Source organism: Canis aureus, chromosome 21 (assembly GCF_053574225.1).
Source record: "Canis aureus isolate CA01 chromosome 21, VMU_Caureus_v.1.0, whole genome shotgun sequence".
Classification (NCBI taxonomy): domain Eukaryota; kingdom Metazoa; phylum Chordata; class Mammalia; order Carnivora; family Canidae; genus Canis; species Canis aureus.
This window is the reverse complement of record NC_135631.1, coordinates 50,547,323-50,568,433: the sequence shown is the minus strand read 5'-3', so window position 1 is coordinate 50,568,433 and position 21,111 is coordinate 50,547,323. Positions and strand designations below refer to the sequence as shown.

Sequence of the window (21,111 nt, the reverse complement as noted above, 5' to 3'; positions counted from 1 at the left end):
GGTGCATTGCAGTGCTCAGCCAGGCAGCTCAAAAACTGCCTGTTGAAAAGTAGTTGTGTGATAGAAAGAATCAAAAGTAATAACAAATATCCCTTTAGCAATTCTAGTAAATTCAAAGCAACAGTAGGAATCTTTTCCCACATAAAGCAGGGACTGGAAAAAGATTCCAGCCCCAATTCTGCTTCTTGTCAAAAGGGTAAACTAAGGTAAGTTACATTAAGACCCTGAGGTTTTTTTATTTGCATGCTTTTGCTTAAGATCTGTAAAATAGAGATATTTCGTATCTCTTAGTTTGTATTAGGAATAAGTAGGTATATTTTCTAAACTATCAGAGAACCACATCCAAAATAAAAACTCTAATCTTAGAGTTTTAAAAGTTTAAACAACCAGCCCGTAGGTCATACAATCATGTAATTCCTGGGTGGTGAGCAGACTGCATACCTGGCCCTGGCACTGAGTTTCCTGCCCCATCATGCTGCCTCCCTTTCCTGGGCTCAGTGTTAAGGACACAAACAACACACAGACAAACTGCCCAACTCCTGGCAAATACCTGGGGCCACGGTAATATCTTTGCCAGCTCAAAAGTGAGCCACAAAAATAGCACTTACAAGACTCAAGCTTTAAGAAGAAAGACACATTGCAAAAGGATCAAAAGAAACAAAGGAAAATAATTTATTCTTCTCCATGTAGCCTAATTAGCAACAGGGTCATTTAGAGGCCTCAAACTAGAGAGTGACCTTAAAAGACTTTGGGCAGCAGTTTGACCAGTGTTCATATTGTTTTTGGAAGCTGTGCGCTAATGTGGAAATTATCTGCATGGTATTTACCAGGAAGTAGGTAAAGAGTAAGCCAAAGAAATTTTCAAAGTGGCAGGGCCTGGTATGTCCAAAGAGGTAATAAATTTCTCCCAAAGATTCCTGGAACAACAGAAACATCAGTAATTAACATTTCAGGGTTCAACGTTATTCATGAAATCACAGGAGAAAAGTCAACTAAAACTATCAGGATATTCGAGAATAATTAATGTTCTAAAACTTGATTGTGAGGTTGTTTAAAATTTGTTAAAAATTACAAAGCTCTACACTTGCTGTGGGTGAATTCTATAATATTTGTGTTATGCTCCAGTAAAGCTCTTTAAGAAAAGAAAAATAAAGCCAAAATCATAACCATAAAAAGATTAATCAAATCAATAAACTTTAGCAAGACTTATCATGGAAAAGAAAAGAATAAAACACAAATTGACCAATATTAGGAATGAAAAAGGGAACATCACTACATACCCTATAGATAGTAGAAAGATAACAAAAGTACAATATAAACAACTTCACAACTCTACATTTGACAACTTTCATGAAATAAATTCTTAAAAAATATTACTTGCCAAAAGTAACAAAGAAATTTAAAAATTTTTAAATATTTCATGAGGGCAAAATAATTTACATACCAAACTTCACAACCACATTACAAATACATACATGCAAAAATATGAAGTAAAAATTAGTAACCGAATATAATAATACATGGAAGAATAATTAATATATAGGTAAACATATTCCAGGAAATTAAGGGTAGCTTAATATTTGAAAGATATTCAACATAATTCACCACCTGTGGTGGTTTTAAAACATGCCCACAGATGCTTTACTACTCCTCCCTTCAATGGTAGAGTGTACTTTCCTTCCTCCTTACTGTCAGCTGGATTTAATGATTCTCTTTTAACTAAGAGAATAAAACAAAGGCATGGTATCTAACTTTGGAGACCAGGCCATAAAAGGAACTGGGCAAACAGCTTTGTAGTTGTGATACTAGAGTAGCCCTCTGAAAATGCCCACTTGGTGAGAAACCATAGCTTTTTGCCAATAGCCAGAGTGGAAATGAGGCCTCCTGCCAATGGCCATCTTGGAGGTGGGTCTCCCAGCCAGTCAAGACCAAAGATAACCAGTATGCCATTTTTGGGAGACCATGAGTCAGAAGAACTAAGCTAACCTGCTCATGGATTTCTAACTCTCAGAAATTGTGTGAGAAAATAAACATGTGTTGTTTGAAGCTGCTAAATCTTCGAGTAATTTGTTATGTGGCAATAGATAAAACTTAATAAGTTTTACCATAATAATATACAAAGTGAAATACATATATATATATATAAAATCACCACCATAAATATAGAAAAAGCACTTAATAAAATCAACACTATTAATGATTTTTTAAAAAGCAAACATGAAATAGAAGGAAACAAACATTACACTTTTTAAAAATTCAAGATGAATAATTTTTTCAGCTTTACTAAGATATAACTGGCATATGATATTGCATAAGTTTAAGGTGTACACATGATGATCTAACATAAATATATATTGGGAAATGATTACTACAGTAAGGTTAGTTAATACATCCATCATCTCACATGGTTATCTTGTGTCTGCATATGTTGAGAACTTTTGAGACCTTTCTTAGCAACTTTCAAATATACAACACAGGGACTCCTGGGTGGCACAGCAGTTAAGCACCTGAACCTTTGGTCTCAGGTCATGATCCCAGAGTCCCGGGATCGAGTCCCACCCCAGGCTCCCTGCGTGGAGCATGCTTCTCCCTCTGCCTGTGTCTCTGCCTCTCTCTCTCTGTGTCTCTCATGAATGAATAAATAAAATCTTTAAATATATATATACAATACAGTTAACTATAAGCACCGTGTTGTGCATTAGATCCCTAGAACTTATTCATCTTATCACTGGAAATATGTACCCTTGACCACCTTCATCCATTATACTTGATAATAAATTATTGAGGGATTTCTCTTTGAATACTACACAGGAACAAAAAAGGAACAAATTATTTATATACACAACAATTGTTTGATTCCATTTACATAAATGTCTAATAGGCAAAAAGTGAACTATGTTGAAAAATTTAGGACAGCGGTTGACTCTAGAATCATAAGAATGGAAATTGGCTGGGATGACGCATGAGAAAACACAGTGATGGTAACGCGCTATATAATTAGAGGGATTCGGGTTGTAGGAGTGCACGCATTTATCAACCTCGAATTATATACTTCAGATTTATTCATTTTATTGTATGAAAATTTACCTCCAAAAGAAATAAGGAAACCACAAATATAGACTGAATTCTAGTTGATGATAATGCATATTAAAATAATTAAGGAGAAAAAAATAAAATAAATAAAATAAAATAAAATAAAATAAAATAAAATAAAATAAAAATTAAGGAGAAAGTACTAATGCCTGACACTTATTTCAGAATGCAGAAAAAATTAAGATAAATTGATAGATGAATAAAGGGTCGCAAAGATAGACAAATATGTGAAAAAGCAAGCAAGATAAAATGTTAATATTAGAATCTAGGTGACAGTGTATAAGTGTACACTATAAATTTATTCAAATTTTTCACACATTTTCATAATAAAATGTAAGGAAAAATTGTGCTTTTATGTAAGAGCAAAAACATGAACATTTTAATAAGATGCCATGTGCAAAAGCATTGAAAAACATCAAATACCTAGGAATGAATCTAATAAAATTTATACAATATCTTTACAGAAAAAAAACTAGAAAATATTGTTATAAAATAAAGAGCATGTTAATAAACAGAAGAATTTATTATATACATGGCTTAGAAGATACAATATTGCCAATAGAACCATTTTCTCCGTTCATCTGTAAATTCACTGAAATGCCATTCAGCACCCCGGCATGCTTTTGTTGTTGTGTTGAAGTTAAAAAGTTCTGATTCTAAAAACTTACTTGGAAATACCTAAGGTTAGAAATAGATAAAGCTATCTGGAAAACTACAAACAAAGCTGGAGGATGTACACTAACAGTTGTCAAGACCTATCATAAAGCTATAGTAAATAAGATAATGTGGAACTGGAATGAACAGAATGAACAGAGAATCCAGAAACAGACACAGCGCACACATACAGCCACCACGTTTATAACAGTACATGAGGCAGGGTCAATAGGCAATACCCCTATGGAAAAAATTAATCTTGGCTCCTACCTCACATCATACACACACACGAAAAAAATCAATGGAGGCAAAGCACTAAATATTTTAGAAGAAAACAAAGAAAAACATCTTTAAAACCTTACAGAAGGCAAAAATTTCTTAAGCAGGACACAAAAATATAAAAAAAGAAAACAATATATCAGACTACATTAATTTAAGAAAATTTATTCACCAGAAGTCACAATTAGGGGGAGAATGGAAGCTACAGAGAGAGGGAAGATGTTTGTATGGCACATTTCCAACCAAGGGTTGCATCCACCATGTGTAAAGAGCTACAGATTAATAACAAAAGACAGAAATCCAATTTTTCAAAATGGGTTAAAACTTAGCCACAAAGTCACAGGAATTGATTTGATTTATTTTCTTCCTACAGGGCTTCTTTTTTTCCCCCAGTTTTGTTAAGATGTGATTGATATACATCACTGTATAAGATTAAGGTTTGCCGCAGAATGCTTTGACTTACATATATCATAAAATGATTATCTCAATAAATTTATTTAATGTCCATCATCTCAAATAGGTCCAATAAAAAGAAAAAAAGAAAAAAATTATCCTTGTGATGAGACTTCAGAATTTACTCTCTTAACAACTTGCCTGTATAACCATACATTGGTGTGAACTGTGGTCATCATGTTGTATGTTATATCCCTAACACTGATTTATCAGAGAAACTTCTCGTAAAGAACTATAGAAATGATCCCTGAAAGTTTAATCTTTCCAAGGTTTCTTATACCCACTCACTCTTCTGGACTATTTGCAATTCTACTGGGAATCTATCTTAGATATTATTATTAAAGTTCTCTTCTATTGGTTTTATTCAGTAGAACCCTTCCATTCAAAGATTCATCCATGGAGTTGTCAGTCTTTTTTTTTTTTTTTTTTTTTCTCATCCATTTGTATGGGTTTTCTCTCAGCCTATATATGTCAGGCTTTTGGAATCTCTTGGAGAGGGAACAGCTGGAAAATTTGGACCCTTCAGATAAGATGTGGGGAGTGTTTGAGGCTCTGAGGGCACAAATAAGAGAGGCAGTCCTCCGATAATCACCTAATCAAATAGGAATTCAGCTCAGAGCTGCAGTTCATTCAGCCTGCTGGTGTCAGCAGAATAAGGGGACCACCATCCTTAAAGAATTCCACACACAAACTTTTTTCCCCAGCCGGTCTACTGGTTGGTATCTCTCCAGTGGCCCTAAAATATTGAGCCTTCCCAGGGTCTCCTTTTAAGAAACAAGGCTTCTCCCTGATTCTTGGACCCAAGTTCCTACCTAGGGACCATAGATCCACTGGAGCTCTTGGCCGCAGGACTGTCCATGTGGTCTTCCAAGCCTGGTCCTTGGGAAAGCATGGAGTCTAAAAGAATACGAGGTTATGCATGTGTGTTTGGGCTTCCCTCTTCCCAGGTATCTTCCATAATAAAGGCTGACATTTAAGTGCAGACTGATGCTACTCACTAACTACATTCACCAAACAGAAATTTTTCTCTCAATCCCCATCCCCCAAGTTATCTCTTCCATCCACATGAACTGTGCTGGTATCTATTTCACCCTTTGGTGTCTGCTGGATATGAAATTCTGTCCTGAGCTTCACTTGTTTCAGAGTCTTGATTATTTAAGGAACTCTGTCACATTTAACCCCACCACTAGAATCTTGCTTCAACCCCAATTGACCCTAAAGCCAAGATCTCACTGCCTTTCCTCTGGATGAAGAGATCCTTTCCCCTATATACTAGTTTAAAGACTTAATGCAAACTGACCTTAAATGAATTGGACTTCTGAGTCCTCCTCTTGGGGGACAGTGCATCCTAGACCTCACACTTTGACCTTACTACTCTGTCCCTGTGAGTTCTTGAGCAGAGCCAAAGCACAATCTAATCTCTTTTTACTTTTTACTGAGAAACTGAGGAGGTCACTATAACTGATTGCAGTAAGATACATGTATCATAAAATTTGCCATTTCAACTATTTTTCTGTCTACCATTCAGTGCCATTGATTACATTTATAATATTGGAGAAACCGGGGATCCCTGGGTGGCTCAGCAGTCTGGTGCCTGCCTTTGGCCCCAGGCAAGATCTTGTAGTCCCTGGATCAAGTCCCTGGATCAAGTCCCACGTCGGGCTCCCTGCATGGAGCCTGGTTCTCCCTCTGCCTGTGTCTCTGCCTCTTTCTGTGTCCCTCATGAATAAATAAATAAAATCTTAAAAAAAAAAAAATATTGGAGAAACCATCATCACTTTCATTCTCCCAAACGGGAATTCTGTATTCATTAATGTACTACCCATTTTAGATGTTGTTTTCATTTCCTAGATTGCTGACTCAAAATAAGAGGGATTCATCAATTACTAAGTTAAAGCCTTTTCTCATACCTAATGTTTCATTGTAGGATGCTTCTCTTGGGAAAGGAAGAATGACAATTCCTTCTAAACCTGGTCTAGTGATCCTAACTGTTCTGGAGTTAACCTTATTGTCTTTAGAAGGGTTAGATCTCTTCCAGAACCATGGCATTAATTTCATCCTCTATTTTATGATCAGTTTTCTTGGACACAATATTTATATTCCAGCCATTGGGACAGATAGAAAACAGACTGAAATGTGTCCAGGAAAAATCTCTTATTGAATTTTAGCGACGTCATTCAGTCCCTGACACACGTATGCCCTGTCCCTTTAGTAACATCTGTACTACCAACATGGTGGAGGTAAATCAGAGGAGAGTAGAATTCAGACACCAGGACTACACTCATGAGAAAAAGGGTATGAGCTTCAGTGCTATGATGCCAGGACAACTGTTTTGACTTTTCAAAGTATTGTTCGTTTGTATTTGTCATTCATTTTACCGTGCAGTGGTTAAGTACAAGAGTGGACTCTGGAGTTAAGCTCTCTGGGTTCAAATTAAAGCTATGGAATTTAGTAGACCTTAGAACTTTCTAAGCCTTTAAAGGTAAGTTAAAAAGCCTTTGTAAGTCTCAATTCTCCAAGCTGTGTAATACACATAAAAATTATAACTATGCCATAAAGCTGTCATTTGGATTAACTTAAGTAAACCTTCTAAATTGTTCAGCTCAGTGCCTGGGCCAAAGTTAGGGTAGATATTATTAAATGTATAAATTAAACAGATAAATACATAATTTTCAGAAAGTGAAGTGTTTAGATGCTATTTTTGAGATGTGAAAGCATAACTGAAAAGATATAAGGATTTAACTAACAAGATTGTTCAAAATGTTAAGTTTATAGATTATGAAAACTGTTTCTTTAAATAGGCTTGGATGTCAGGTTTCTGCATGGAGCAAATTAAACATTCTTTTCATAGTCTTTCTCTTCCAGTTCTAAGATGCCAAGTTTCAGACAAGCACCTGAATTCCAAGTGATATTCTAACATAGCCCCAGTGTAAGACGCTTTCATGATTAGTCTATAACCTTGATTTAGTCCATTTGTTATTTGGGGGAAGGAGATTTTGACATTCGGTAGTTCTGTGGAGATTCCAGAGAAAATTTCAAGTTGAGAAAAGTTTGTACTTTGCACTGTTTGAGATTGTTGCAACTCCAGCAGAACATCCCATTTGATATATTGCAGCAGTCTGGGCAATTACACACCTGAACGTGTCCTTGGAATGTGCCGAGCCACAAACAAATGCCAACTATTCCAGCTATGTCTCCATAGTTCAGCACATATCTTTTTGCAAACAAGAACCGAAACACCCCCTGGTCCCATTGCTTGAACATGTTTGGGAACCTCACATTCTCAGGTCAAGTGGTAAACAACCATAAATAAGGATGATTCAGACTAAAGGCTAAAAAATAAATAAACAAGTGACCCAGGAGAAGGCACAGTATCAAGTTTAGAGTTTTTCAGAGATTGTGAACAGAACAGTAGTTAGATCTATTCATAACAAGGTCAGTGATTTCCAAGAGCTCAAATATATCCAACAGATAGAACAAAATCTAGACCTCTATAGATTTGGTGGCCAAGAAGTTTGATCACGAGTAGAAGGAGCCATAGTAGGTGTTGATATCTGGTGAGCATTCACAGAGATAGGTTCACCTGGACCTTCTGAGGAATAATACTTGATTCCAGACATGAGAAGAATCTAGCAGAACTAATACAGCGAGAAAGCTAAATAAACAACAACAAAAATAGTTCCAGTGTGACTTACAGTGTAAACCAAGACCTAGTATGTAGCAGATTGGTCATGTACCTGGTGGTAGGTAGAGATGAGGCTAACCCAGTGCTCCTGTGGGCACCGCCCAATGCAATTCCCAGGAATATCCTGAAATGAATTTACAGACTTCATTTTGCACTTGACGAGAAGTTGCCAATATACACAAAGGTGTATACATTGTAGGTTCAGAAGGGCTGAGACTGCAGGTAGCAGTTTGGGGTTGGGAGAGACAGGGACTGGCATTTGCAAAATCTTTTAATACCACTAGTAGTAGCAGTCATAAGGAATTAAATGGAAAAGTGAAGTGGGCAGGACGTCCTGAAGGCAGATGTTAATCAACATGGGACAGTCAAGATAGTGACCTTGGAGTGAGAAAGGTGGGCCAACTCCTGACAAAATCAAGGTACTCCAGACTGACTGCAAAAGCTCTGTATTAGTTTCCTATTGCTGCTACATCAAAAAACCACAAACTTAGTGGCTCAAAACAACACAAATTTATCATCTTATAGTAACAAAGGTCAGAAATCCAAAATGAGTCTCTCTCTGATGGCAAGGCAGTGTTCCTTCAGGGGCTCTGTGGAAGAATCCATTGCCTTACATTTTCTAGCTTCTAGAAGTTGCCTTTATTCCTTGGCTCATGAGCACCTCCCTCCATCTTCAAAGTCAGCGGTATCAGGCCAAACCCTTCTCATGCTGCTATTATTCCACCCTTCTATGCTTCCTTGTCTACCTTTAAGGATCTTTGTGATTACACTGGGCCTACCTGGATAAACTACGATATTCTCCCTTTCTCAGCACCTGTAAGTTAATCAGATCTGCAAGCTTCCTCTAACCGTGTAAGGTAACACCCTTAGAGGTTCCCAGGATTAGAATCTAGAAAATATTTGGGGGCCATTACTGTCCCTAAATATCAGGTATTCCATGGGGCCTGACCAAAGCAGATGCACATCCTCTCTGGATGAACACACTCACAATTTAATTTTATAGTATTTACATAAAAGAAGATCAAGCATAAGACCACAATCGCTGATCAGCAAATGCATGAGAAAGCAATTCACCATAAGTGAGAGAGACAGCAGAAACAATAAATAGCAGTTTGAAGCCCCAAGAGACTCACATAAAGAGATTATTGGGAATCATCTTAAAGATAATAAGATCAAAAAAATAATAAGAAGATCCAAAGAAAGGAAAAAAACGTAACTGTTGAAATGAAACACACACACACGGATGTGTCAAACCGAAAGATAGAGCAAAAGATACTATTCAGTATGCAGAACAGAGATGCAAGGTCATGGAAAATATTTCTTGTTAATTGAAGCTACACTTAAAAAGACAATTAGAATATCTAAATTTTGTCTAATAAAGTCCCAGAGAGAAAGAAGATAAAGGAGAAAAAGAGAATGAAGAGAGGCAAATTTTGAAAAATATACCTGAGAAATTTCCATAAATTATGAAAAAGATAATTCACAGATTCAGGATGTATGACATGCATAAAACCAAAAAACAAACAAACAGCAAATAAATAAATAAAATGTATAGGACACTTGTTGGGCCCTGTGTCTTGCCTTCTTGGCCACTTTTTACTTCGGATCTTTACTACAGCAACTGTCTTTCTGCAGGACACCATCTGACCTCACCTGCAAATCATACCTTTGTTTACTGCCCTGGCAGTCCTCTGGTGCGTGTGGGGAATGAACGACGTGTATACCAATTCTGAAATTTCACGGGAATTAACACGTCATGGAACAATCTTTGACCAACGTGGAACAGGAACTGGTGGATAAATTCTCCCCTCACAGCCAATTCAGAGATGTGTTCTAAAAAGTACTGCAGATCGTCCTGGAGGGACTGAGCCCCAATTTTCCACAGCAGTGACCAGATCAATAAGGTACACTTGCATTGGCTCTTCCCACGGTCTTGTTTCATTTTTCCCACTCCTACTTTTCTTTTTCTGCTAATTAGTTCCCACATAAACTACCTGAACCCAAGCCTAAACCTCAGGCTCAGGTTTATGACGGGAGAGGAAAGGGAAAGACAAGACTCATACAAAAAGTCATCCCCAGGTCTATTGGAGTAGAACTGCAAAATATCGAAGATAATAGAAAATCTTAAAATTATCCAGGGGGAAAAGTGAAATCACCTCAAAAGAAATGACAATAAGGCTAATAACAGATTTCTCAATGATGAGGTCACAGAAGACAGTAGAATAATACTTTAAAAGGCTGAGGGAAAACAACTATTAATTTAGAACCAGGTACCCAGCAAAACCATGCTTTAAGAGCCACGGCAAAATAAAGAAATTTATAGAAACTAGAAAGTTTATGATTAACACACCTACATTACAGGAACTCTAAAGAAAGTTCCTCAGGAAGTAGAAAAATAAACTCAGAAAAATATTATGAGATGCAAAAGAATAGCAGGAAAAGAAATTGGTAAACATGTGCATAAACCCAAACAAGTGTATAAACCCAAACATAACCTCTATGGAATAGCAGGAATTATGTCTAACCTGAGGACTAAAACATAAAATGAATTTAAATCTGGGGCAACAATAAATGTAAGGAAGAAGTGGTACTCAAAGCTAAAATGTTCCAAGTTTCTTATAGCAGTCGGTAGGGAGGTTAAGATATTAACTTAGTTAAATATACATGATCTTATATGACTTAGTTAAATATACATGATCACATCTTAAAAATTAGCACCCAAAAAAATAGAAAACAAAGACAAAATGTAGAGGATAAGCAAAGCCAAAAAAGACGCATTTTAGAAGAAAACAATAAGATATAAACTTTTCCTGACATTGACCAGGAAAACATGCTCAAATATAATCTTCGGACTAAAAAAGTAGACATAACTACAGATGGATCAGAGATCAAAATAATGACAGGAATGTGAACAACCTTATTCCAATACATCTGAAAACTTCAATAAAATGAATCAAGTTCTACAAAAATATAACTAATCAAAATCACTTCAAGATGAAGGAGAAAATCTTAAGTCCTATATCTATAAAGAAATTCTATTAATATTTTAAAATATTCCAATAAACAAAACAAGCCCAAAATACCTTATACATGGGTTCTACAAACTTTCAAGGAGCAGGTAATTTGTTGTTGTTGTTTGTATATTTCAAGTTTTTTATTTAAATTATATTTAAATTTATTTAAATTAAATTTATTTAAATTTGTTTTTTGTATATTTCAAGTTTTTATTTAAATTATATTTAAAGAATAGTGTAATATCAGTGTCAGGAGTAGAACTAAGCAATTCATCACTTACATATAACACTCGGTGCTCATCACAAGTGCCCTCCCTAATACCCGTCACCCATTTAGCCCATCTCGCACCCACCTCCCTTCCAGCAATCCGTTTGTTCTCTAAATTAAGAGTCTCTCATATGGTTTGAATCCCTATCTTTTTTTTTTTTTTTTTGTCATTTCCCCTATGTTCATCTGTTTGGTTTCTTAAATCCCATAAATGAGTGCAATCACACAGTATTTGTTTCTCTAGGACTAACATATTTCCCTTAGCATAATACTGTCTAGTTCCATCCATATCATTGAAAAGGAAGAATTTCATTCTTTTTATGGCTGAGTAGTATTCCATTGTACATATGTACCACACCTTCTTTATTCATTCATCAGTGATTGGACATTTGGGCTTTTTCCATAATTTGACTATTGCTGCTAAAAACGTCAAGAGAGCACGTACTCTTTCAAGTCAGTGTCTTTCTATGCTTTGAGCAAATACCTAGTAGTGCGCATACTGGGGCGTAGGGTAGTTCTATTTTTAACTTTCTAAGGAAAGTTATACTGTTTTCTATACTGTTTTCCAGAGTGGCTGCCCCAGTTTGCATGTGCACCAGCAGTGTAAGAGGATTTTCTCCCCATCCTCACCAATACCAATTGTTTCCAGTGTTGTTAATTTTAGCCATTCTGACAAGTGGAGGTGGTATCTCACAATCTCACACCAGTTTTGATTTGCATTTCTCTGATGATGAGCGATGTCGAACATCTTTTCATGTGTCTGTTAGCCATCTGATGTCTTCTTCAGAAAAATGGCTATTCATGTCTTCTATCCATTTCTTAACTGGATAGTTTGTTTTTTGGGTGTTGAGTATGATTAAGCTCTTCACAGGTTTTGGATACTAACTTTTTATCACGTATATCATTTGCAAAGATCCTCTCCCATTCTGAACACTGCCTTTTTGTTTTGCTGTTTCTGTCACTGTACAGAAGCCTTTTATCCCAATGAAGTCTCCATAGGTCACTTTTGCTTCTGTTTCCTTTATTATTTCCTGCCTTCTGCAAGCTTTAGGCTTCACTTCCTGTTCCTTTTCTAGCTCCTTTAAGGTAGAAGGTTGGTCACGCATTTGAGATTTTTCTTGCTTCTTGAGGTCGGCCTGTATTGCTATATACTTCCCTCTTCTGACTGCTTTTGCTGCATCCCAAAGGTTTATCATTGGGTTTTCATTTTCATTTGTTTCCATGTATTTTTTAAACTTTTTTAATTTTCTGGTTAACCTATTCATTCCTTAGTAGGATGTTCTTTAGCCTCCACGTATTTATGGTTTTTCCAAATTTGTTCTTGTGGTTGACTTCAAGTTTCATTGTGTTGTGGTCTGAAAATATGCATGGTATGATCTCAATCTTTTTGTACTTGAGGGCTGATCTGTGACCCAGCACGTAATCTATTCTGGAGAATGTCACATATGCACTCAGAAAGAATGTGTATTCTGCTGCTTTAGGAAGAAATGTCCCAAATATATTTATTAAGTCTATCCAGTCCAGTGTGTCATTCAAAGTCATTGTTTCATTATTAATTTTCTGCTTAGATTATCTGTCCATTGGTGTAAGTGGGGTGTTAAAGTCCCCTACTATTACTGTATTGTTATCAATGAGTTTCTTTATGTTCGTTATTGTTTTATACATTTGGGTGTTCCCAAGTTGAGGGAATAAAAAGTTTACAGTTGTCTTCTGGGTGGATAGACCCTATCATTGATTCATTCCTCTGTTTCTTCCATCCTTGAGGTCATTACATCCAGCCAATTTTGCATCTCAGTTATAGAACTTTTCATTTGAGTCTGACTAGTTTTTACGTTTTTTATCTCTGCAGTCAGGGACTTCCTGGTGTCTTCTATGCTTCTCTCAAGCCCAGCCAGTATCTTTCGGGTTGTTGCTGTAAATTCTGGATCAGACATATAATTTATAATTGTTTGATTAGATCCTTGGCTATGACTTTTTCTTGTTCTTTCTTTTGGAATGAATTCCTCATTTTGGCATTTTGTCTAGTTTGTCTTCTCTGTGTGTTAGGAAAGTATAATGTTTCCTTCATCTGAGAGTAATGGCTTGACGAAGAAGAGGTCATATGCTATCAAGGCCCTGATGCTTTAGGAAGTGTTTTTGGTGTATATTGTGTGCACTCTGCTGCTGTGTTATGGCTGCTCTTTCCCCAGGTCAGTCCTCTGCAGTTTCTGCTTCCTCCAGTGGGGAGTGTTTGGACATAATCCAGTGTGTGGTGAGTTTTAATGAGGTGTCTTTTGGTTTGCTTGTTAAAAGAGGCCTGATCCTATTTCCATTAGAGCTGAGACTTTGCAGGAGTCTATTGTCAGTAGACTTAGTACACGTGAGAGATTTGTATTGATCTTTTGGGGCAGGGGCCCACTGCCCTGGTTGTCAGGCACAGTTGCCTTAGTAAAGAAGCACCTACAGAGCACAGGCTGCTGGGGCTTGAGGTAAGTGCCTCCACCATGAGTGCTGTTCTGCTCAGTGAAGTCAGTCCATGTTGATGGATAAGGAAGAAAAATGTCACCTGCCCCCTCCCTTCTCTCCACATTTTTTCATGCCCACTGGTGTTCAGGAAACTCACAATCTTGCTTCTTGTGTCCCAGGTGTCCCTCAGATCCTTGCCTTCACCCTGTGTCGAAGCTAGCTACCCACCTGGCAGTGTAGTGTACCTGTATTTTATCTCAGGCACTCTGGCTGAGTTTCAAAACCCAAGCTTTAGGGACCCAGTGCAGCATGAACCCACATTGATCCTCTGGGGCAAGGTTCTTGCTATGCTGGGGCTGGTGCAAGTTTGTCCCAGAAGGGCAATCGCATGAATACACAGGAGCTTGGAGTTTAGAGTAAAGCATAGCAAAAAGCCTCCCCCAGGTTAGCTGCCCTCCCTCCACAGGTGTCTCTGTCCTTATGCTAAGGAACAGGGTAGCACAATGGCTCCCTCCAGGTCTTTTGTCCCCTGAGAGGAAGTGCCATGTCTCCCAGATGCACTCCAAGAAGGGGGAACCACCTCTCCCAATGCAATCCAGGGGATCTTCAGATCTGCTGTCCACCCCTGGGCCTCTGCTCTTCTTCTTCATAGGAGCACCACTGCACCCACCAGGCTCCACTTCCAGATTATGTCTATCTTATAAAACTATTTCCAGAAAATAGAGAAATACTCAGAACACAGTCTATGAAGCCAATATAATTGTATAGTAAAACCAGATATGGACAGCATACAAATGAAAAAAACCAAAACTAGTATTTCTTTATGAATGAAGATAAAAATAAATCTTAGCTACAATTTATAAGTCTTGAGTAAAATCATAGATAGTAAATATAGTATGCTCATGTTAAAATAGCCAGAAATACAGAATGACTTTAACATTTTTTTCAAAAATTATAAATATCACTCGTCACTTTAAATGCTTAAGGATTAAAAATTATCTAACTACCAACAGCAAAACAATTATTTACTAATTCATCCAATAGGTACATGAAAAATTATTCAATATCACTAATCATTAGGGAAATGTAAATCAAAACCGAAATGACATATCATCTCACACCTATCAAAATGTTATTCCCAAAGATAAGAAATAACAAGTGTTGGGGGAGGATGTAGAGAAAAGGGAACCCTAGGCACTACCGGTGGGAATGTAAGTTGGCACAACACTGGAAAACTGTATGGAAGTTCCTCAAAAAATTAAAAATCAATGACCATATGATTCAGCAATTTCACTTTGGGTATTTATGCAAAGAAAATGAAAAGACTAACTCAAATAGATACATGCACCCCCATATTTATTGCAATACTATTTATAATAGCTAAGATATGGAAAAAATCTAAGTATTCATCAATGGATGAGTGGGTAAAGAAAATATAGGGTGTGTGGATAGATATAGCTATAGCTCTAGCTATCTATCTATCTACATATACGATAGGATATTATTCAGCCATAAAAAGAATGAAATCATGTCATTTGCAACAACATGGATGGACCTTGAAGGCATCAGACTAGATGAAATAAGTCAGACAAAAAAACAAATATCATATGACTTCATTTTTATGCAGAATCTAACACAATGTACACAAATATCAAACCATTATGTTGTACACCTGAAAATAATATAATAATATATAATATAATAATATAATGTTACATGTCAATTATACTTTAATTGTATAATTTAATTGTAATTAATCATAATGTTATGTCAATTATATTGTAATATAATATAATAATATGTTATATGTCAATTATACTTCATTTTTTTCACAATGTTACATTAGTTTCATATGTAGAACGTAGTGATTCAACTTCTCTATACGATCGATACATACGCTACGCTCACCACAAATGTAGCTACCATGTGCCACCACACAACACTTTTACAATGTCGTGAACTGTGTTTCCTTATGCTGTGCTTTTTGTCCCCATGATTTATTCATTCCATAACTGGAAGCCCATATCTCATATTACCCTTCATTCATTTTGCCCATCTTCCCACCCTTTTCCCCTCTGGCAACCATCACTTTGTTCTCTGTATTTATAGGTCTGATTCTGCATTTTTATCTGTTTGTTTTGTTCTATTATTTTAGATTCCACATATGACTGAAATCATATGGTATTCGTCTTTCTCAGTCTTATTTCACTTAGCATAAAGCCCCATAGGTCCATTCATGTTATTGTAAATGGCACAATTTCATCCTGTTTTAAGGCTGTGTGTGTGTGTGTGTCCATGAATGTACACCACATCTTTCTTTTTTTGTAGTTTTTTTTTGTTTTTTATAATAATAAATTTGTTTTTTATTGGTGTTCAATTTACCAACATACAGAATAACACCCAGTGCTCATCCCGTCAAGTGTCCCCCTCAGTGCCCGTCACCCACTCACCCCCAGCCCCCTGCCTCCTCCCCTTCCACCACCCCTAGTTCGTTTTCCAGAGTTAGGAGTCTTTACGTTCTGTCTCCCTTTCTGATATTTCCCACACATTTCTTCTCCCTTCCCTTATATTCCCTTTCACTATTATTTATATTCCCCAAGTGAATGAGAACATACAATGTTTGTCCTTCTCCAATTGACTTACTTCACTCAGCATAATACCCTCCAGTTCCATCCACGTTGAAGCAAATACGCCACATCTTTCTTGTCCATTTGTCTATCGATGGACATTTTGGCTGCTTCCACATCTTGGCTATTGTAAATAATGCTGCAATAAACACAGGTGTGCATAAATCTTTGAAAATAATGTTTTTGTTTTCTTTGGGTAAACACCCAGTAGTGGAATTAATAAATCAAAAATTCTATTTTAATGTTAATTGTTTGGGCAAACTCCATGCTGTTTCCCACAGGGGCTATACCAATTTACCTTCCCACCAACACTGTATGAAGATTCCTTTTTCTTTTTTCTCCAACCCTTGTTATTTGTCTTTTTTTTTTTTTTTTTTTTTTTTTTTTTGAGAGGAAGAGAGTGAGCAGTGGGGAGAGGGAGTCAGCAGGGAGTCTACTTGAGATTATCTCTCTCAAAAAAATAAATCTTTAAAAAAATACCGTTGTTATTTTGACAGGGATTGCATTTGAACAAATAGAATACTTTGGGTTTAATGTACATTTTAACAGTTTAAACTTTTCTTTACCAAATTATACCTCAATTATACTAATGGCCAATTATACTTCATGATATCAATTATATCTCAATTTAAAATGACATGATTTCATCCTTTTTATGGCTGAATAATATGAGCACCTGGGTGGCTCAGTGGTTGAGCATCTGCATTTGGCTCAGGTCATGATCCTGGGGTCCTGGGATCAAGTTCTGCATCAGGTTCCCCATAGGGAGCCTGCTTCTCCTTCTGCCTATGTCTCTGCCTCCTCTCTCTCTGTGTCTCTCATGAATAAATAAATACTCTTTTTTAAAAAGTTGATAATTCATCACTATTCATTATTTTTAAAAACTTTTAGAAAATTCAGAATAGATTTTATATAATCCTTAAAACTGAAGGATTATTTACAAAAATATACAGAAAACACCTATTGTTGATGGTGATATGTTTCAAATAGTCTCTTTAAAATTAGAAGTAAGGGCAGCCCAGGTGGCTCAGGGGTTTAACGCCTGCCTTCAGCCCAGGGCGTGGTCCTGGAGACCCGGGATTGAGTCCCACGTTGGGCTCCCTGCGTGGAGCCTGCTTCTCCCTCTGCCTGTGTCTCTGCCTCTCTCTGTCTCTATGTCTCTCATGAATAAATAAATAAAATCTTTAAAAAAAAATTAGAAGTAAGATAGAGTATCCATCATCACAGTCCAACTCAATAGTGCACTATAGATTTTACCTAGAACAGCAATGCAAGATATAGAAACAAAGTCATAAAGATTGGAAAGAAACAAAGCTGTCATTATTCGCAGATGATTTTCTACATATAAAACCTAAAAGACTACATGTAAATTTTTACAAATAACAAGAGAGTTTACTAAATGCCTGGCCAGTAATTGCCTTATACATGGCATCAATAAGCAATTAATTAATGTATTGCTTAGAAGATACAATGCTTAAAAATACTTCATATAAGTGTATAGCTATATACATGTATAAATATTTCATATATACTTGTAATACGTAGAATATACATTACTATAGGTATTTATATAAATTTCAAAATTTATAATCAAATTTCTATTTCAAAACTTGATTTAAAATATTAAAGTAGGGGGCAGCCTGGGTGGCTCAGCGGTTTAGCACCTGCCTTCGGCCCAGGGAGTGATCCTGGAGTCCCGGGATTGAGTCCTGTATCAGGCTCCCTGCATGGAGCCTGCTTCTCCCTCTGCCTGTGTCTCTACCTCTCTCTCTCATGAATAAATAAATAAAATCTTAAAAAACAAATAAATAAAACAAATAATAAATTAACTTTTAAAAAGTATGTAGTATAACATTTATCTAAAGCTCAAGACAGAGAAAAATGATATATATTATCTATATCTTTGTATGTATGTATCATCTATCTATCATCTCTGCCTAAAGAGAACACAACTCTCTATATATATTAAAGGGAATAAAACAATAAGGCTGAAATTCAGTGGTGTTTTCCTAAGGGAGAGTGTGGGAACCAGAGTTAAGCAGCAGTCCATAATAGGAAAGAATCACAGATATTTGCAAAGCACTGGATATGTCCTGGTACCTAAACAGGGAAAGGTACCATGATATTCATTTTATTACTATGCTTTTTCACTTCTATGAATTTTATACTTATTGTTTTTGTTTATCATAGTGTGAATCAAAAAGAAATATACATCTGATCTTCATTCCCAGTTCCTGACATCGAGCTCCTAAATCCTTTCGAATTCCCTGAGTGATAGGAACATCTCTTTCTAATGAGGCAAGTCCTGGTGGGCCTCTACACATCTTGAGGGTGAGGGCTGGTCTACAGAAAGACCGAGGCATATTAGAGGGCTGGAACTTTTAGCCTTACCCCCAACCTCCAAAAAGGCAAGAGGAGCTGCAGATGGAGTTAATCACCATTGGCTGATGATTTGGTCAACTATGCCGATGTAAACCTCCATAAAAGCCTCTGAAGGGTGGGTTGGAAGAGCTTCCAAGTGAGTCAACACACTCACATACGGGGAGGGTTACACACCCAGCTCCACAGAACATAAGCTCCAGTGCTAGAGACCCTCTCAAATCTTTCTACATACTTCCTCATCTGGCTCTTCATTTGTATCCTTTATAAAAAACTGACAAACGTAACTAAAATGTGTTCCTGAGTTGTATGACCCGTTCTAGCAAATTATCACTAGATTAATTCAGGGAGTGTGGGAATCTGCTACTTTGTAGCTAAGTCAATCAGAAGTACCTGGGGTACCCAATACCTGCAACTGGCATGCAAAGTGAGGGCAGTCGTATGGGACTGGGCCCTTAAACCTGTGGGGCCTAACGCAGGTCTGGCCAACTCCAGAGAGTTCGTGTCAGAATTGGGTTGAATTGTAGGATACACAGGTGGTTGGTTTGGAGAAGTTGGAGAATTGGTTCTTGGTGTAAAAGTCTTGTGAGTAAAAACCATGTAGATATATATTACACTTTAGAAGATTATAAGTATAAACTTAAATAGACACTAGGACAATATAAGACCAGAGAAAAGCTGAATACAAATGAAAAATGACTCCAACTGTAAAAGGCAAAGAAGATAGCGCACAATAGATTAGCTCCTGCAGAAAGCTGAATCAATGAGTACCTTAAACTTCAAGTGATTTTTTATTATACCCACTTGGAAAAAACCAACAGTGGATGAACCTGGTTTGTGTGAGCCTTCGCTCCGGCAGCAGAGGCTGCCATGTAGACGCGGCCCTCGACAGCTAGTGTCTCACTCTCCACTATCTCGTATCTGCCTTTCTACAACCAAACGTCCAGCTCTGCTCTTATTCCCAGCACTTTTCAACAAATGCTTTCCCTTTTTACTTTAGAGAAAAAAATTGAAGACACAGGATGTTGCTCCTTAATCATAGAGACAGGAAACGGGTACAACTAACCTATAGATTCACGCAGCCTGGTTACTTTCTGTTGTAAAAATAAATTGCCTATTGTCCAGTCGGTTCACCCAGGCTCTGGAGCCCCTCCATCAATGTGATTGGAAATCGTTGTTGCTTTTGTATTTTTAAACTTTTCCCCTCTCAACAGCTTCATAATTTTCTGGTCCCAGTGCAAAATGAAAATGGGGGACTCCTGGTTCAAAAATTAAGAATTTCAATCCAGTAGCAGTAGGTTATGAAACCAAGTGCACTTGTTTCACCTTATCTACTGTTGTCTGTATTGTCTCCACTTCCTCACTTTTCCCTCGAGCCTCAACCCACTCCAAACTGGCTTGGAACCAAGGGCTCACAGCAAGTGTTCTGCTAGAGGCGACCAGGGGCTGAGGGGGTGCTATGTCAGCTGTAGTCCAGTCCTCATCGTCTCTAGCCTCTCCTTCCTGGACACTCCTGATGCCACACCACCCTGGTGCTGCTCTTGCCACCTCTTTGTTTGGGGTCTCCTCGGCGGAATCCTCGTCTCTCCTAGCCAGCCACTCATTGCCTGAGCAACCAGCCCTCTTCTCTCTTGCACCTGTAATTTCCTCTTGAAAGGTTTCATTGAGGCCCATATCTTCAGTTTAACTTCCTTACAGTATATCTCATAACATAAAATGTGTGTATTCTCATATAGCAAAAACAGCCATTTTTTTTTCCTTTTCTTCAGTAAATTTACTGGCCTATTTAGGAAGCTCTTCACCCAAATTGTAGGAACAAACTCTGATTTAATTTGTACTCCTTTTATGAGTTTTTACTTAACATTTTACATACATTTTACATTTTAGCATATGATTCAACAGAATTTATTTTATGTATGATATCTAACATTTTAAATAAATTATCTATGGGTTCCATAGTTCATCATTTTATCTCACTTTTTCATCATTGTTTTCTAATGAACATACTTTATTTTTTATTTTTTTATTCTTATAGAGGCAGGAGGGGCAGAGGGGAAAGGAGAAGGAGACTCTTTTTTTTTTTTAAGATTTTATTTATTTATTCATGAGAGACACAGAGAGAGGCAGAGACACAGGCAGAGGGAGAAGCAGGCTCCATGCAGGGAGCCCGATGTGGGACTCGATCCCGGGTCTCCAGGATCACGCCCTGAGCTG

General features: G+C 37.1%; 1 pseudogene; it reads right to left on the bottom strand.

Annotated features, from left to right (window-relative positions):
* Nucleotides 1–4,631: 4,631 nt before the first annotated feature.
* LOC144293528 (small nucleolar RNA U3) lies at nucleotides 4,632–4,742 on the bottom strand (annotated as a pseudogene).
* Nucleotides 4,743–21,111: the final 16,369 nt, after the last annotated feature.